We start from the raw sequence: 15,758 nt of genomic DNA on the forward strand, positions 1-15,758 counted from the left end.
CAGATATATGTAATCAGATGATTTAAAATTTGTTGTTTTTGTTGTTAATCACTTGAGGATATTTTTTCCCATTGATTTTTTAGAGAGTGTAAGGGAGGGGAAGAGACACAGAGAGAGAAACATCGATGTGAGAGAGACACATCGAACGTGCCCCGACCAGGACCAAGGATGGAGCCTGCAACTGAGGTATGTGCCTTTGACTGGAATCTAATCCAGGACCCTTCAGTCTGCAGGTTAACGCTCTATCTGTGAGCCAAACTGGCCAGGGCTCAGATGATGTTAAATAATGATAATTGTTATGATGAAACAACATGAGTAATGTGACTGACAAAGACTGGCAGGGACAGCATATGACAGAATTCAGCAGAGATCTCTCTGGGAGGGGAGCTGAGGCCATGGCCTGGGTTCTGGGGAGAATGATAACTGTGCAGGGGGCCACTGTGGAAGGCTTATGCCTGTGGGGGCTGTTTCCGTCTCTTCCAGCCCAGCCAGGGCATCCAGCCATCTGGGACAGCAGATGTGGCTCACATCTTGTGGGTGGTCTCTGCTCCTGGGCAGTTCATTGTAAACTCATCACAGGGACATTCATGCTGCTGCTTATTTTATTTGCCAGCTGATTCCACCCACGATTTCACACACATCTGAGAAAGCTGATTTCATATGAATCAAAGGTGTAGGAATAGAGTGTACTTACTGGCAGGTAACTGGCATGGGATTTCAAAAATTATTGTTACTTTAATAACACTTTTATGGCACTTATTTTGTATCAGGCACTGCTCTTAACACGTTGCAAATGTTAAATCATTTTGTTGTCACAACAAACCTGAATGTCAGACACTGAGGAGTATTATTATCCTCAGTTCTTGCATGAGAACATGGGACTGTTTCTCCAATCATGGTCCAGAGTCGCTACTCTGTATGTAAAGATGCAACTTTGGCTGAGGCCTCATATTTTCTGACTTTTCCTGTTGCCAAAGCAGAGAAACTAGCCAGCAGGCCCCATCCTATGCTGCACAGTCCATGCTGTAAGGAGGAGATGAAGTCTTGGGGGAAGAGCCTTACAATCGTTGATGAAATCTGGCAGTGAAAATATTGGCTGCAACATCACTGTACTTGCCCAGTAGAGGTGCTCAAGACCCGAGCAAATTGCAGTACCGTGTCTGTGTCCATGAAAATGCCAGTCAAGGGATCACTGCCACTCTAGGCACGGTTTTCCCACCGCATTTCTCTTGTGCTGGACAACCAGGGCTCCCACCCTTCACCTCCTGCTGCTGGCCTGCCCCATCTGTGCTTCTTGGCCCTGTGCAGCCCCTCCCTCTCCACTGATTGGGCAGGAAGTGAACCACTTATCACGGACTGAACCTAGTCAACCCAGGATTGCCCTCGTTCAAATGAGATCTGAGAGGTGATCAGATGGCAGCAGGCTCTGCAGCCAGGAGGACCTGCAGTCTCTGGCCTGGTGGTCACCATAGCACACAGTGGTGGATGAATGACGAGCAGACAGGGAGAGAGAGGCAGGGATGCAAGGAGCAATCCATGTGCTGAGTGGCTTTCCCATCCAGTGTTCCATGCCTGGGTGCACCTCACTCACTGTCCTAGGTCTCCTTTACCTATGTCCTTATACCACCACCCCCTCTTGTTATGGAGCTGGTTGGCCTCGGATTCTGTCTCTTGCATACAAACATGGTTTTACTGGAGCAAACGGTATGAGGCCTGGACAGTATGAGGCCTGGACTGTACACTGTTCCCTGTGTGCCTCACACGGTTCCCTGGGGATTCAAAGGCCTGTGAAGGCCTGTACTGAAGAGACAGGTCTTCTAACCACCTGGATGATTCACTGTGAAGCTTCAATCACTTGTCACCAAAAACGAAAATTTCTAGAATTTAGATGGTCTTGGGCAAGTCCATTTGCCTAAGAAATCCCATTCTACAGGACAGATATTTTTTCTTGGCACTATTATAATGCCAACTCTTCAGGCCAAATACTTCCTTTGCTGATGGCTTTTCAGTGCTACCTGCACACTCTTTAATGGCGAGCATGATTTTCTCCTCCCCACATTAGGCATGGAAATAATAATAGTGAGTCCAATGGTTTTTGAATTTTCAGCACAGAATCTTTTTTTTTTAATGTTACTTGAAATCTCAGTACGGAGCAATATAAGACAAGCAATCTCTGGGTTTCTTCAGAAAACAATATGAGACCAAAGTTAGACATCAAGCTGCTCAGATGTGGTGTTTGAAAGACGAAGGGTCAGCAGTGATGACACATTTCCCCATTGCTGGCACTCCCCCCAAAAGGGTAACAAGCCTTCTGGACTGGCGAAGGCAAACTGCATCATCTTCCCCTTACTCATCGGGCATCGCAGAGCATGCTGACTCATTTGAAGTCACCCATTTGAGGACCCTGGGGTCCTGACTCACAAGCCTTCCCAGAAGAATCCTCTCCAACAAGAACACCTGGTCACAAGCCATGTGCTCAGCAGCAGTGAGAACAGTCTGCGACCCATGCTTCTCAGATCTGTTTCCTTCTGTTCAAATCGGGGAAAGGGAAACACCCAAACTCTGTCCCAGCCTCAGCCTGAGCCAACTACGACACACTTAGAGCCAAAGAATTCAAAGAAAAATGGCCCAAACTATCACAGTGGAGCACACGTGCAGGTGCACACAGTCATCCCTGAAGGAGACATGAGCATCCTTGCTAAACTGGGAAAGGTGGGGGCTGCACTCTATCCGGCCTGCCCCGAAGGAAGGGCCGGATGCTACAAACTTCCGTGGGAATATGGAATAAGACGTTTCCTCACCAGACACAATTTGATGGTGACACATTTGGGCTGGCCAGCTCGCTCTCTCTCTCTCTCTCTCTCTCTCCCTCTCCCTCTCTCTCTCTCTCTCACTCTCTCTCTCTCTCTCTCTCTCTCCTTTCTTTCTCATCTCTCTCTCCCTCCATAATCGAGAACCCAGAAACATGAAGAGGGCACATTTGGAAGTGGAGATAAGGCATCAAAAGTCTGAATGCCCTACACAAGGCTCATGGACAAGGTGGTGCAAAGACACCCTCTTGTCCTAGTCCTCCAGTTCCAGACACTGTGTTCTAAGAGCTCTGCAGGGTGGATGAGCATGACATCATCAGAAAAGGGCACAAAGCAGAAAGAAGAGAGCTGCCATACATCCTCTATCAGCAGAGGAAGGTTTTCCAAGAGGTCGCACTGGACTTCCCAGCACCTCCCTCTGAATTCACAGGAGCCTATTCCTGAGGCTCTGGGGGCCCAGGGGACGGGGAGCACCTGTGGTGGCCTTACAGTCAGGAGAGCGTGTCAACCACAGTTCAGCCAGTGACTCAGCACTGTTGGGAAGCTGAGACCACTCTGATGTCACCAGCTGCTGTCAACACTGGACCCACCCGGCGCCGGTCCCACACGCAGGAGGAAACTGTTAAACCCACTTCCTGGTGACTGAGGCCCTCTTCCACAATGAACATACCATCTCTCCTTCACTGGTTTTCTGTGCCAATTAGTTTTCCAAAATTTATTAATACAATAATGTATACCTGGCTTTTAAAAATTCCAAACAGCGCCAAAGGCAGTCCAATGGAAAGAAAAGCAAGAGTTTAAGTACAATTTTCTAGTTCTTGGTGCATCCATTTAAGGCAGCATCATGTGACTTCATTTTTGTAGATGAAGAAATTAACCTGCTTTGCACGTTCTTCCACTTCTGCTCTCCTCCATCCTGCCCTGCTCCTAACCACTGGCCTCTTTACCATCACTGCTACATGGCACCGAGGTTCACAACTTCTATGTTCTGTTCTAGAAATATAGGTGTTTGTACTTCATCTAGAGCTCGATTTATTTATTTATTTTATTCCTAACCCGAGGATATTTTTCCACTGATTTTTAGGGATAGTGGAAAAGAGAGGGAAAGACAGAGAGAAACACTGCTGTGAGAGAAATACATCAACTGGTTGCCTCCTGCATGAGCCCCAACCAGGGCCCAGGTGGGGCAGGAGCCTGCAACTGAGGTGCATGCCTTTGACTGGAATTGAACCCAGGACCCTTTGGTCCTCGGGCCGACGCTCTATCCACTAAGCCAAACTGGCTAAGGCTAGAGCTTGATTCTTAAAATTAAAAAACAAAACAAAACCATCAGCACTTATAATATTTTGATTGTGCCAGTTGCTCCCCCCAGAGGCAAGTGGAGACCCTCAGAGGAAGACATGCAGACAAGTCACTGAAGTTGTACTGCCCAAAGGGAAATAAAACAAACTGAGTTGGGAGGAGGACTTGGGGAGGGGATGGAGAGTGTATGAAAGTTATTTTTCCTCAGAAGTTGAAAGCATTTCTCTAACTCTGATCATGAAGGATGGAAGGAACAAAACTAGGGGCCCTCATTTACATATTCCTCTGTATTTTTCAAGCACCAACTAGGTGCAGGATACAATGAGAAGCACTTAATATGCATAGGAGGACATTTCTTGCCTACAAAGAGCTCCTAAGGAAGAGAAAGGAAAATCGAAGAGTGTACAAATAGTGAAAGTTCCTAGAAGGCAGGATTTTTTTTTCTATTTTGTTCACCGTTGCATTTTTTGTAGTTAGACTAGCCAATGACTTAATGAATGAGTGAATGAATGAATGAATGCCAGAGTTAATAGTGGAGGGAGGTTAGGGAATGTGGGAGGGAGAATGAGGGGAGGGGATACCTATGACATCAGTAAGAGAAGGTCTGGAGGGCAGGTGATTCAGGCTTGAATGCTCAGAGACTGTTCCCAAAGAGAGTTTGGGTTGAATACTGAAGACCAAGTAGGAGGCAGAAATGGGAAAGGGAATTCCCAGTAGTGGGATAGAAGCAGAAGGTGAGTATGGGAACGTGGTAGGAAATGAGGGAGAATGACAAGAGAGAGCATTTCATGACAAGACTGGCTTTACTCCAGGGGTGAGAGGGAGAATCGTGGAGGACTGTCAGCAAGGGAGCAGCACGGTCAGGTCTGTGTTTTAGAGACACCCCTGCTTGGGCAGGGTTGGGGTAGATGGGGCTGGAGGTGGTAGTCCAGCCAGGGGATGAAGCTGTCTCTGGAATGAGACAAGGTAAGAAGCTGAACTATGGCCTAAGGTTGGAGAGAAGAGCTCAGCCCTGAAAAACATGTAGAAGGTAGAACCCGGACAGTTTGTTTGGCTTTGTGGGTGAGCTCCTGATCTGATGTGGTGGTGGCATCATTCATAAAGAGAGGGAATGAAAGAAGAGCAGTGGGCCCAACCGATGTGGCTCAGTGGTTGAACGTTGACCTATGAGCTAGGAGGTCAAGGTTCGATTCCTGGTCAGGGCACATGTCTGGGCTGCGGGCTCAATTCCCAGAAAGGGGGTGTACAGCAGATAACCAATCAATGATTCTCTCTCATCAATGATGTTTCTATCTCTCTCTCCCTCTCCCTTCTTCTCTGAAATCAGTAAGTACCACTGTATGTTGTGTACATGGGATATCCAACTAGTAATGTCTCTATTATTTTTTATTTTTATCCTCAACTGAGGATATTTTTTTTCTATTGATTTTTAGAGAGAGTGGGAGGGAAGAGAGAGAGCGCGAGAGAGAGAGAGAGAGAGAGAGAGAGAGAGAGAGAGAGAGAGAGAGAGAGAGAGAGAGAGAGAGAGAGAGAGAGAGAGAGAGAGAGAGAGAGAGAGAGAGAGAGAGAGAGAGAGAGAGAGAGAGAGAGAGACAGAGAGAGACCGGGGATCGAACCTGTAACTGAGGTACGTGCATGCCCTTGACCAAGAATCAAACTTGAGACCGTTTGGTCTGAGGACCGAGGTTCTAATCACTGAGCCAGGGCTGGGGATGTCTTTAGACAGGTGTATCTATTTACATATCAGAGAATTATTGGCAAGTAAGTGATAGGTAAAGCCATAGGCATAAAGCTGTAGGGTAGTATGAAAGTGAATAAGAAACACTACCTATCCTATAAGGATGGACAGACTCAGAGAAGTCCATGAAGTAGACTGGGATTGCTGAACTGGGAGAGGGTGTCACTGATTCAGTGCAGGGTGTATGAAGAATGAATGAGTACAGTGTGGGACAAGGGTAGGTTTATAGTTGTGACTACTCAGAATACAAAGTTTACTATTATGTTATTATTTATTAACTACTGTATTATTTTCTATATGAACAAATGTAAACCTACTTTTGTCCCACCCTGTATATCTCATCCCTGCCTCTCCTTCTGGGTTTCCCTCCCTGAAGTAGCTTCAAGCACTAGATTGTAAACTAGAATCTGTCCCCGTTAATCTTGGATTGACAGCCATGAGAGACACAGCTTAGTTCTGGATGTGCTTATAAAGTCTCTCTAGGATTTTCAGGAAATGCTGGAAGTCAAGCATGGGTTCTCCAACCATGGGTTTCTCTGGTACTTTGTTTTGGTTTTTAAAAAATGTCTTTTAATTTAATTTAATTTAATTTATTTTTTTATATTTTATTGATTTTTTACAGAGAGGAGGCTAGAAACATCGATGAGAGAGAAACATCGAATGTCTTTTAATTTTAAAATAGTTTAGGTACAGAGAAAGTAGGAAAGACAGTACAGAGAATTCCCATATATCCAACACCCAAGTTTCCCTATTCTTAACACCTTACCTTGGTGTGCCACCTTCGTCATAACTAGTGCACTAATTCTGATGCATTATTAAATAACATCCATACATTGTTCAAATTTCCTTAGTTTTTAAGCAATGTCCTTCCGTTGTTCTAGGAAAGCACCTAGGACACCACATTACATTTGGTTGTCATGTCTCCTTGGGCGCCTCTGGGCTGTGATAGTTCCTTACATTTTCTGTTTTTGATGATCTTTCCAGTTTTAAAGAGTACTGGTCACGTTTTATAGAATTTCATTCAGTTTAGATTTTTCTGATGTTTTTCTCATTATCAGACTGGGGTTATAGGTTGTCAAGAGGAAGCCCAAGAGGTCAGGTGCCATTTTCATCATATCATATCATATCATATCATATCATATCAAGGTATATGAGTTATCACAGTTGATGTTGATGTTGGTCACCTGGCTGAGTCCTGTCTGTGAGGTCTTTCCACTGTACAGTCCCCCCCCCGCCCCCTCCCCCACAACACACACTGTGCTCTTTGGAAGGTCACTATGTGCAGACCACACTTATGGAGTAAAGCGTTTCCTTTCCCCTTCTTGAGGGAGGAGGAAATTAGCTTTCTAAATCTCATCCTGCCTTGCCCTGGCCGTTGTGGTTCAGTTAGCTGGGCATCATCCTGTGCACCAAAAAGTTGCCAGTTTGACTCCCAATCAGGGCACATGATGGGATTGCAGGCTGGATCCTTGGTTGGGGGCGAGCCTGGAAGGATGTCTTGTCTAGGGGCCCATCTGGCAAGCCCTCCAGAGTATATTTGTTGCTGTTCTGGTTGTCTACTGAATTGTCATGCATGAGGCTGGCCTAACTAAAAGTCAGGAATAAGTTAAGAACCTCCAAAAGGGGAGGAATCGGAAAGAAGTACTTGAAAAAAATAATGATGTTTCATTGTGTTTTGCAGATAATGTCCTTCTTTGTTACATTAACAGCACTCACTTCTATAAACCAAGAGCTTCAAAATAAAGGCACACAATGTGATCAGAGACTATATCACTACAAAAAAAGTAAGGTAAAGAATTTCACCCTGGCCGGATGGATCAGTTGGTTGGAGCCTCATCCCATACACCAAAGATTGCCAGTTTGATTACCAGTCAGGGCACATACACAGGTTGCAGGTTCGATCCCTGGTTGGGGCATATATGGGAGGCAACTGGTCGATGTTTCTCTCTCACATCAATGTTTCTGTCTCTCTCTCCTTCCCTTCCTTCCTAAAAAATCAACAAACATATCCTTGGGTGAGGATTAAAAAAAAAATTCATACCAAGATTGAAGAAAAGAAGACTGTAATTTAAAAACACAATGACACTCCAACAAGAATACTTGCCACGTGAGTAAGGAAACTTAGCACAATAATTTTTTATAATTTAATTAAAAAAATTATTGTATTCTGGTAAGATAGGACCCTACCACCCTACTTTGGTTTCCTCCAGAGTAAGGAAAAGCAAGGAGGTAACAAACATAAACTGTTTTTCTTTTTCACTCGTTTTTCCTCCTTATTGCCTGGACTTTGAAGTTCAATGTCATGTAAACATTAACCAGCTTCTTAAATAAAACCACAAAGAGCAAACTGTGACCTGAGCATATGATTTATCTAAATACTTTCCCATGAGCTCTACGGATTCTAATTTTCTCTCTGCCAGCCTGTCTCTATCGCATAGAATTAGCTTTAAAATAGTCTTGACTTATCATCATCATCATTATTGTAATTGAAGTGTTTGCCAAAGAATTTCTATCAGAGATGATTACAGATGGAAATATCTATTAAGTTGCTTTTTAAATGTACTTCAGGTAAAAAGTAGTAACTAGATTTTTTAAAATTTTTTTAAATTTAAAAAAAAATTTTTTTTTAAATAGCAGTACAAATGGGCAAAAGTGATCACACTGGCTGAAGTTTGGAACCCACTGAACTCTTGCATTAATCAGTTTCACAGGTCGAGCTTACGGCACACAGAAAGCCTGAATCATCTTCTTATAACTTTGGGAAGAACCCACAGCAGCTAAGATGGTACTTTTATGTGTTTTTGCTAGTCACCAGTCACCATCTAAACCAGCGGTTCTCAACCTGTGGGTTGTGACCCCTTTGGGGGTCGAACGACCCTTTCACAGGGGTCGCCTAAGACCATCGGAAAACACATATATAATTACATATTGTTTTTGTGATTAATCACTATGCTTTAATGATGTTCAATTTGTAACAATGAAATTGGGGGTCACCACAACATGAGGAACTGTATTAAAGGGCCGAGGCATTAGGAAGGTTGAGACTCACTGATCCAAACACATTAGCAACAGTTTTCCTTTATAATACAATTGTCCTGATTACTAGAGTCTAAATCACTCAGGCAAATCCTTGAAAACAAATCACATGCCTCATGAACACAATCTTTGCAAGACTGGTATGAAAAAGGGAGGTTTCTCTGCATTTGCTTTGGATATGTTTTTAGATTTCCTCCTACGCTACATTTTATTTGCCATAAATTATAAAATAATATAAGATTATAGTGACATAGCCTAACATTAGTTATGTTGCTGAAATCTAACCCTTAGTTTTAAGATCTTGATTTTATAAAAATGATCTGTCTTACTTGTTCCTCTCTACCTCCACCATGGTGGTGTGTTCTTTTGTGATGTATGTGTCATTTAGAGTTGGCTTGCTGGACCTGAATTGTGTAGCCCATATGATATCAAATAACTGCAAGACTAATATTAAGAAGATGCTAATTTCCTTAATATTTTATCTGCACCAAGATGGTTTTCCTTAACACATAATTACATATGTTTGGACGTTTGGTGAATTACTATGTGGTTAATCCCTCTCAACTGCAGGAAGCCTAGATATTTGTAAATTTCCTCGGTGCACCATTTCTGATTAGTTGACCTTTTCTAAATACCAAACCGATCAGTTGCCATCAATTCTATCACCTTCCTGATCACCTTGCATTTATCCATAAATGAAGTTCTTGGTTGTTTTAATTTGCTTTTGAGAATTGGGCATAGACAGAACAAATGACTATCACATTACAGAGTTTTGAATTTATCCTAAAATGGAACCACTGTTATTTATCGTTATGCCTAAGTTCCAGAGTATATTTGTTGCTATTCTGGTTGTCTACTGTTCTTTTACCTGTATAAATACACCCTTCATTTTACAAAGTGACTTAATTTGTTTTATTGATTCTAGGTGTCAGTGACAATGGACTAGATTAACTTTGAAAACACAAGTGTTATCGTCATATTATTTCTGAATAACACATTCACATCCTTTCCACTTATGCTAATCCTTTAAGTCTCTTCCTCTCTCTCTTACATCAAACATTTATTGAGAATCTACATGTCAGGCACTATGCTAGATTTAGGGAATCGATGATGGATAAACTCTCCGTCCCCCATGAAGCTATTTATTGATTTAACACCTTTCTTTCCTGTTTATTCCAAAGGTCATGTGTAGAAAATATACTAATGAAATTCATGGGAAAGAAAGCAAACATGGGCAGCTTTCACTGAGTTGGAAAAAAAATAGTAAGTCACCAACCTTTAGCTGTTGCAGAGTAATCTTTCTTCTGTTGGGGCTCTGGTTATATCAACAACTCTTTTCTCCAAGAACTGGCCCTGGGGAGGGCATTCCTCCTCTTCTAGCGTAAATAACATTGGGTGGGAATACTTGGATGGACACCAGTTTGATGAAACCCAGAGCAGCAGGAGAGCCTTCCTAGAAAATGTAGGTGCCCACACTCGTTTGGTGTGGCTGTTTGAGGCCTCTGGTAGAGAGCTCCTGTGGAAAACCACAAATGCACAGGAAATTGGACAAAATCAGATAAAGGCAAACCATTAAATGACACACGTACAGAAAGGAAACAGTTAAGAATTAACCCAAATTCATTTAAGGCTATAAGAGCAAGTGGTGCAACGGTTTAGTTAATAAATAGCTAGTCTCCAAAGCTAGCGTATTTGAACCAAATGACTAAGGGCTTTCATAGCTATGAGGGGGCAGGTGGATGGAGAAATGAAACCATCACAGAGAGAATCACAAATTGCTGTGAGAAGTAGGAGCAGGCACTGTAAACTAGACCATCATAGATCTGGACATCTATTGCTCTCTACATAATCATGCATACATCTATTGATAATTTCATTAAATACTTGTTGAGTTCTACTGTTATTAGATTATGGTGTTGAGGATACAGCAGTGAGAATGCCCTCATGGACCTTAAAATTCAGCAATATGTGGAAGGCACACTGAATAAGCAACTGGAATTTAGGTAGAGATTCTACAAGGAAAATGGCAATGTTCAAACTTGAGTCTGAGTTTGGCTAGTGTTTTGAATACCAGAGCTCGAAAAACCTTCCAGTGGAACAAGCTGTCTCTAACCTCCTCATCCTTTCCTTAGTCTGAGGTTGTCTTCCCGCCCCCTTGTTTTTATTCTCTCAGCTTAGAAAGACCTGTCATGTCTGTAGGCTCTGGTCCATCTGTACTCAGGCCTCCAGTCCTTCCCTAATTTCTAATTTCTTCACTCTTTTTGGCTTCTACAAATTGAGTTCAAGTTCCTGGACATCCAGATTAAATATTTTCCCAACATCCTCTATTTAACTGATCAATATACATAATCCCATTCAAAACACCCTAACCTAGCCCTGAAGAACTGGAGTGTGGAGTATGATAGTCTGGGCAGTCCCTAGGGAGTGTAGCCGGGGACAGAGGTGAGTAAACCCAAACGTAAGAATAGTTCATAGGAATCTATTTGTAGGGACATGTTGCTTCTAGGAAGACATTCCCAGAAATACTTCATCCTATATTGTGGTTTGGAGATACTTAAGTGGTAAAAGTAAATAAAATTAGAAAAAAGACCACTTGTAAATTCAAACAAAACAAAAAATATAGGATGGAAGACTACTTGTAGAAAGTGACCATCACTGAAGAGAACAGAGAAGGAGAAACTGAGGAGGAGGGTTCTTTTGTTGTGTCTCCAATACTATGCAAGTGGGGAGATGACTGGTCTTCTGGTCCATCTGGAAGGCATATCCCATACAAGAGACATGTAATATCATAATTTAAGTCATTTATTCATTCCCCTAGTTTTTGTTTTGTTTTTTGAGCATATACTGTGTGGTTCAGATACCATTGAAGATAACTCACCAGACAAGATAATGTCTTCCCTCTTTGAGCTCACAGCCTAATGTGAAATGCAGGATTATAAACAACTAATTAAAATACTATAAATTAGGGTTTTTGATTCAAGGTTCCTTGGGACCTCAGAAGGTAGGCAGTCCCATACTTTGCAGAAAGATCAAAGAAAGCATTCCCAAAGAGGAGACTTTTCTGTAGACTTCCAAAGAACAGGGTTTTTCCATGGTGGAATTTGGTGTGTGTGTGTGTGTGTGTGTGTGTGTGTGTGTGTCCCTTAGCTCTTCCTAATGGGAAAAGATTGTTTAGAACTAGTCTACACGAATAGTACAGTTTTCTTGGCAAATATAGCTCTCATTGTTAAACTAAAATTCCAGTTCATTTTTAGAACCAGTATGGAAATCACTCACTTGGGCCAGAATTGAAAAAAAGTTTTTGAATCTCCAAAGTCAAGGGCTAAATCCTTAAGCAGCATTAGAAGACACAGTAATTGAGGACCTGGCCTGATTGGCCAGACATCCTTATTTCTCTTTCCCAATTTATGATTGGTAACTGGCTCAACCTGGGGGCTTTAGGGCCATGTAAGTGCAAGCTCCACATTTCCTGAACAAAAAGTAAAATGTGTATGGGCGTGCAGCAGGGGCTCTTCCGCACTTAAAGGAAGCACTTCCAAATAGTTCTCAATAATAGCGAGAGGACTTGAATTAATTTTTATTTTCCCTGGTGCCTAAGCCTTCATACCTGAAGGCCCTATCTTAGTTTGCTAGGGCTGTAATAACAACATGCCACAGGTTTAAACAACAGAAATTAATTTTCTTATGTTCTGGAGGCTGGAGGTCCAAGATCAGGTGTCAGCAGGGTTGGTGTCCTCTGAGGTCTCTCTCCTTGGCTTGCAGATAGCTGTCCTGTTACTATGTCCTAACATGGCCTTTTCCTCTGTGTGTACACATCCCTAGTGAATCTTTTTGTGCTCAAACTTACCCTTCTTATAAAGAGACAGGTAAGTTTGAATTGGGGTCCACCCTCATGGCCTCATTTTAACGGAATCACCTCTCTAGAGGCCTATCTCCAAATGCAGTCATATTCTAAAGTACTAGAGGCCTGGCGCACGAAATTCATGCAAGAGTAGGCCTTCCTTTCCCCAGCTGCCTGCACTGGCTTCCCTGTGGCACCTGGGACCCAGGCTTCTCTCTGGCCGCCAGCAGGCACCCGGGATTCGGGCTTCCCTCATAGCCCCAGCTTCCTCTGGAAGGTCATCTGGAAGGACGTCTGGTCTAATTAGCATATTATGCTTTTATTATTATAGATTAGGATTTCAACATGTAGATTGGGGGGGGGGGACACACAATTCAGTCCATAACAGCCCGCCTCTGCAGATTCTTGCTGTCTGATTGCCTTGTGATTCATTGTGTGGAAAGCAATATGAAGCACAGAGAAAGCCAGTGACCATTGGGCCCTCTACTTCATGAGAGAAGGCCTACCTCAAATCAAGAGAGAAGTGGAAGTCTTGGGTTCTGCACCCCCTTATGCATACCTGCACTATATTGCAGAGAGAACCTCCTTTCATGGCCTTCCAGGATTCGGGGCATCTCCCTGACAGTTTCTACTAGAGACAGTTCAAATGTCTCTGTATTTTACACTTTAGGATCACATGGGAAAGATACAAACAATGACTACCAGAGGCTTCAGGCTAAGGAGTCTTCAAAGATCTCAGGTTGCTTTTATAAGCAAACTGCTGTGTGCAAACAGAGTCAAGAGGAGAGGAAGTAAAAGAACTTTGCAAGGCACAGTTAGCAGCACTATGAAAGTTACTGTTTCCTGTTTGCTAACAAACCTCATTCTGCCACAGGGGCCTTGCTCAGCATTAACAGGTCCTGTTTGCCAGTGGCTCTGGGTCCATTTACTGAAAACCAGTTGTTTCCATTTCACCTATGTAGTCTGGGCCAATCCCACCCCTTCCCTTCTTGTCCTTCTCAACAAGTGTCTTCATTGTTTCTAATCCTTCCATTGTCATGTGTTTTCACTTTCCCCAATCCTTTTAAGTACCTCTTGGTTTCTCAGGCCTTTGTCACTTTCCCACTTTCTTTATCAATCCTCGTCCTAAATCACTCCCAGAACCACAGATCCCTCCCTTTACACCCCAGTCTTTAGCCCCTGGCATTAAACCCATTTCCTCTAGTCTAGACCCTTCCATTACATCAAGCATGTCAAACTCACAGCCCGTGGGCTGCATGCGGGCCACGAATATTTTTGTGGCCCAGCCAATATTATGGTATGTAAGAAATGTTTTAATAAAAATTTTGTAACTTAATTTTTACAATATCCTGTTATACATTATTAATAACGAACCACAACGTTCACTAATGACTGATTACTATAATCGAGGTTTAACGATTACTCATTTATTTCAGCTCTTTGTATTCAGCATGACTCTATTGAAATAGAACCTACGTTTCTATAAAAATTGAAGCTTTTGGGTTTTTTTTGCGTCCCACATAAACTTAAACCTTGTTCATTTGGCCCGTGTTAGCCTTTGAGTTTGACATGCTTGCATTACATCCATTCCCCTAGCACATCCCACTAGTCCTTGACTCTCCCACTACCTCAAAGGGAACACAGGAATTTTAATGGTGATAAATAAAGCCCAATTGCCTATCAAAAACACTGTACCAATTTGTGCTCACATCAACAGAGAATTATATGAAAGGGCTTGATCTCAGAAACCTCTTTACCAACACTATTACTCTTTTATAACTAGCTGATAATATTTTTATGAAAATAAACATCTTACTGTTGTTTTATCTTGTAATTTTCTTACTAGTAATGTTGAAAATCTTGTCATATGTGTTTTGGTTAACTATATTTCTAATTCTGTGAATTGCCTGTTCGTATTTGTCCATTTTTCAATTGGGTTACCTTTTTTTTATTGATTTATATATTTGGATTATTAGACTCTTATCATTTATATATCTCATGAATATTTTCTCCTTGATGTCCCTTGTCTTCTAACTATCTGGGCTGACAGACTGAATATTCCTTAAAATGCTATTAAATGAGTCTGGCTGGCTTGGCTCAGTGGTTGAGTGTTGACCTCTGAACCAGGAAGTCACAATTCAATTCCCTGTCATTTCATGAAGGTCGTTTGGAAAACACTGGGTCACTAAGTGACGTGTTATTAAAACATGTCCACTAATTGTTGGTACCCTTCCCTTTAAGAGGCAGAGCGCATTTACCCTCTCCTCGAGTGTGGGCTGTACGTATGACTCACTTCTAATGAACAGAATGTGGTGGAAACGACACGGCGTGTCTTCGGAGAGTACATCATAAGACTTCTAGTTTCCTCTCTCTCTCTCGGGTCACTTTGCTCCGGGGGAAGCTGGCTGCCATGTTGTGAGGATACTCAAAACCCCGCGGAGAGGTCCAGGTGGTGAGGGACTGAGGCCACTTGCCAACAGCCACGTGAGTGTGCCTCCTGGATGCAGATACTCTAGCTGCCTGCAGCCACGCTTTCAGATGACTGCAGCCTCAACAAGCATCTTCACTGCAGCTGCAGGAGAAACCCTAAGTCGGAACCGTCTACCTAAGTCAAATTCTTGACTCACAGAAATTGAGAGATAATAAATGTTTGTTGTTTTAAATCACTATGTTTGGAGTAATTTGTTCTGCAACAACAGATATCTGAATTATGCAGATCTTCCAAATGTTGGCACGTTATTCAACATAAGAAAGGGAAAATCACACTTGCAGGTATCAGCACCTCATCAGAAGCATCTTTCAAACATTGGGAAACTGTCAAGTTATGTGGCAGATGTGGTTTTCAAAATTCTAATTTATGCTTGAAAGACCAAATTTTATCATTAGCAACAAATAATGTCAGTTATTTCCCTTGAAGTGACAATCTCATTTTGTTCACTTGGTGGAAAATGTCTACCAAACACCAAGTCCAAATAATCACACTGACAGTCATCCAAGTAAAAGAGGTGTGTTTTGGGAGTGTAGTTCAGCT

The 15,758-nt window shown here is 42.5% G+C and overlaps 1 protein-coding gene across 3 annotated transcripts in view; it reads right to left on the bottom strand.

Moving 5' to 3' along the window:
• ZBTB38 (zinc finger and BTB domain containing 38) overlaps window positions 1-10,483 on the bottom strand; it is a 112,058-nt gene extending 101,575 nt beyond the window's left edge. For all 3 annotated transcript variants that reach the window (XM_015560419.1, XM_015560417.1, XM_015560418.1), the window contains exon 1: window positions 10,163-10,483. The gene's annotated coding sequence lies outside the window, so the exon portion shown is untranslated. The remainder of the gene's footprint in view (window positions 1-10,162) is intronic.
• Between the last annotated feature and the right edge of the window lie 5,275 nt (window positions 10,484-15,758).

This window comes from Myotis davidii, unplaced genomic scaffold, assembly GCF_000327345.1.
Source record: "Myotis davidii unplaced genomic scaffold, ASM32734v1 scaffold73, whole genome shotgun sequence".
Taxonomy (NCBI): Eukaryota; Metazoa; Chordata; class Mammalia; order Chiroptera; family Vespertilionidae; genus Myotis; species Myotis davidii.